The sequence below is a fragment of the Trachymyrmex cornetzi genome, unplaced genomic scaffold, assembly GCF_001594075.2.
Source record: "Trachymyrmex cornetzi isolate Tcor2-1 unplaced genomic scaffold, Tcor1.1 scaffold1969, whole genome shotgun sequence".
Taxonomy (NCBI): Eukaryota; Metazoa; Arthropoda; class Insecta; order Hymenoptera; family Formicidae; genus Trachymyrmex; species Trachymyrmex cornetzi.
The window spans coordinates 83,265-87,655 of NW_017296601.1; positions in this window are offsets into that span (position 1 = coordinate 83,265).

Genomic DNA, 4,391 nt, shown 5'->3' on the forward strand with positions numbered 1-4,391 from the left:
GCGCGAGTCCGCCGTCGACAAGTCCGCACAGTGACGGACAAAATGTCACGTCACAAGGCATACACGCATTTATAGGACTAGCTGGATACAATAGAAAATTTATAGAAGATTTTTCGTGAATAGCAAAGCCACTCACCAAATTAACTAGAAAAGGTGAAAAATTCAATTGGACCATTGAGCAGCAGAATGCTTTTGATAATCTAAAAATCAAGTTAATAACTCCGCCAGTGTTAAAATATCCGGATTTCAGTAAAGAATTTATAGTAACGATCGACGCATCAGACTACGCCATTGGAGCTGTCCTATCGCAAGGCGCGGTAGGTCAAGATCGTCCGATCGCATATGCCAGCCGTGTATTAACGCGCGCCGAGCAAAATTACAGCACCACCGAAAAGGAACTGCTAGCTATCGTGTGGGCCGTGAAGCACTTTAGACCATACTTATATGGTATAAAATTTAAAATCATTACTGACCACAGACCGTTAATATGGTTATTTAATATAACTGATCCGGTATCGAGATTAATCCGATGGAGATTGAAGCTCGAAGAATACGACTATGAAATAATACATAAGTCGGGAAAATCAAATGCGAATGTAGACGCTCTAAGCAGATACGTAGGCGACATATGACATCGACACAGACGCAGTGACGATACACACTAAGGGCGAAGAAGATAACAAGTCCGACAAGAAAGACAAGACGAAAAGAAGCAAATCCTGTATGAATACTATGACGCGCCCTTAGGAGGACATCAAGGGGTTGATCGAACCATTAAACGCATACAGTTAAAATACACGTGGCCAGGAATAACCACAGACGTAAAAAATTATATAAGCAAATGGGAACAGTGCCAACGAAATAAATCGTCGCGACGCATACAAGCACCTTTGGTTATCTCTGATATTCCCGAGAAACCATTCGAGAAGTGTGTTCTGGACATAGTGGGACCATTGACCGTCACAGAGACAGGTAATAAATATGTGCTAACATTTCAAGATAGCCTCACTAAATTTAGCAAAGCAATACCGATACCGAATCAAGAAGCGGTGACTATTGCAAAGGAATTCACGACGAAAATAATATTGGAATATGGAATTCCGGAAAAGGTACTTACGGACCAAGGTACTAATTTCCTAAGCGAAATATTTAAAAATGTATGCAAATTACTGAAGGTTAATAAGATACAAACAACCGCCTATCATCCGCAAAGCGGAGCATTAGAACGATCTCATAGGACTTTAGCAGAGTACCTGAGACATTTTGTAAACAATGATCAAAACGATTGGGATAATTGGTTACCTTACGCTATATTCGCATATAATACGACTCTGCACACCGCGGGTTACACGCCGTTTGAATTAATGAATGGACATAAGGCTACATTGCCGACAGCCTTATTGAGCCCACCCAAATTATCTTATAATTACGATAATTACGCGCAGGAATTAAAAGAAAGAATACGCGCAGCAAATAAAATTATAAAAGAACAATTAAAGAAGGAAAAGCAAAAAGCAAAAGCATATCAAGATAAAAATGCAAAAGAAGTAAAATTTAAAATAGGAGACGAAGTACTCTTATACGATGAAACAGTGCGGCGGGGAAGATCACGAAAATTAGAATCCCCGTGGATAGGTCCCTATATAATAAACGGAAAAAATTCCGATGTAAACTACACGATAAAAAAAGGGGCGAAAGACGCTGTGCACGCACGTAAATCGTCTAAAAGCGTTTATAAATAATTAGTGCTAAATATAAAAATAAGAAGAACTCACCAATAGAAGCAGCAAACACTGGGAGAGGTAATCCAAAATAATCCAAAGAATAAAAACTTATAATAAAAACACTAAAAATTAAAAAGCACTAAATAGCACTACACTAAAACTACTATAAAGAATTATGAAATTAGTATTCTATTAGTTCATCACCCTCCGAATCTGAGTCGGGCATAAGTTGAGCCAAGAGGATAATTTCTTCTTTCTCCAAATCCTCTTCAAGGTCCTCGACGAGTTCGAGGAACTCACCATCACCTTCTTCATCTTCTACATCCTCCTCCTCATCGGAAATGTAGATGACCTCAACCGAGTCATCAGGAATTTCATCCTCAATGTCCGAGTCGATCACTCCGACACCAATATCACTTTCCTATTGGAAAATAGGGAGCAGGACCCACGACGAAAGGACACTCCTGATCCTCATCGTCGGATACCTCCGCGAAAAAGGGAGCTACGGTTAAACGCATAATGAAAGTAGTCGCGCGAAAAGAACTCGTGAGCAACTAAAAGACCTAGCAGGAATAAAAATCTAACGAGAAGAAGAAAAATGAAATGCTATTAAATACGTATTAATATAATATAATATAGCATATTAAATACGAAACTTTATAGATAAAGTTACGTGAGAGAGCGAGAATTCTCACATGATATATAAAGAGGTATGATAAACTGAAGAGAAATTAGACACGAGGAAAAAATAAAACGGGTGAGACAAATAAATAGCAACAATTAATTGCAGAATCATATCGTGGATCCATGCGGCTGACGGACAGGTTACCAAACCGCCTTACAAAATTGAAAGGTTCAACCACAATCCTAGGATTTATTTCGAAGAAATCGGAAAACTGTTACCTATCGAAGGATACTGGAAACTAGTGATACAAACTGATACCACATCATTGGCAAAGAGAGTAAATCAATTACAAGAAGATATATTGCGGACGAAGCAATTATGCTAGATCTGGAGACACTGGTAGTGTCTCGGCGCTAAGCTGCGCGAAGCGACACTGCCGTGCCTCCTTTACGCGAACCAACGAGTTGCGGCAGATCGAGATTATCGGATCTCAATAACGGCTGAACCGATCGCGTTCTATGTATGCTCAATCGATAGCCACCACACGGATTGTATGATAAAAGTGCTTTTATTTTTTTTCTACGTCCCCTACGAGCGGAGATATTGCGACGCAAAGTTCCGAACTGCTACTTTTCAGATCATCAGATTCAGATACGTCGTTATTATTGTCGTCGTCGACCAGGAGAAAATGTCCATCTCGTTTTTTCGACACTAGAGGGCTTTTGACTTAACCTAGCGATGGCAGCATTGCACATTCGAACGTGATCAACCACGTACGACGGCTGTGATAATCAGCGATGGCAACATTGTCACATACTCGTATACAATGTGACGTGTTATAAACAATATAATATCAATAAAAGGCATAAACTACGAACGCAAGATGTTAGCAGCGATAAACAATATATTTATTAAACTCCAATACACATAGACATTTCGGTCTGCAATCAGACCATCCTCAGTATAAAAAATATCAACGCAAGTGAAAGTTATATAAGTATTAAATTACTCAAACAAAAATTCAATAAAGTATAAAACTAGTCAACGCAAATTACGATGTTCTTGATAAAAAGAATTTTAACAATTGCATCTCCAAGAGATCGTAGGCACAGATTCGCAGCAAGTCAAAACCGTGGTCAAATAAGCGAAAAGTACATCAGCTAGTCGAGATAAGTATCCGCGGTGTGAATTATTGCTCACAAAATTTCCCGATTCTATTTTAAGTACAAAAAACCGAAGTCGGTCAACTGAAGAACACAAAATTAAATTATAAATTGTAAAATAAATTAAATACCTGTGTTAACAATAGGTTGCGAGGCAGATACAGGAAGTGGAAAAATTGATGTATGTACGTTGAAAGTCAAGAACAGAACAATCAAGTCGGACCATGGCAGACAGAATTTATACTGAAAGCAGTGTCGCTAGTAGAGCATTCCAGATCAAGGTTTAAACGATGTATTAAGTAACGGTAAATAAATTTCTGGAAACTTCTCTGTATCATTTTGTTTATTAATACCGTTAATTTGTTTTTTGATAAAAATCATTTCAGAAGTCAGTCTTTTGTGGGAAGATGGTTCAACGTCAAGAACTTTAACATTATCCCAGTCAAAATGATGATCAAGCTGAACTTGGTGTTCTGCAACAACAGTATGTAAATTACTAGATTTCCGAGCATTCGATTTATGCTCGGAAATTCTCGTCGTTACTTTTCTCTTCGTTTGACCTACATAAGAAGCGTCACAATCAAGACAGTTAATTTTATAAACAACATTACATTGTTCATTAATTTTTAATTTATCTTTACCTGTTTTTATGATAGAATTCAAACAATTCATAGGTTTAAAGGCAACCTTAATGTTATTCTTTTTAGCAACTGATTTAAATTTATCAGATACATCTTTAATGTAAGGAACAATAAAAAAATTTTTTAAGTTAATCTCGTTAGAATCCTGATAAGAATAAGTATTACAATAAATGCTTTTTCGACTCGACAAAGTATTGACTCTTTTATTAATCGTAGCAAAGAGAAAGTCTAACGGATA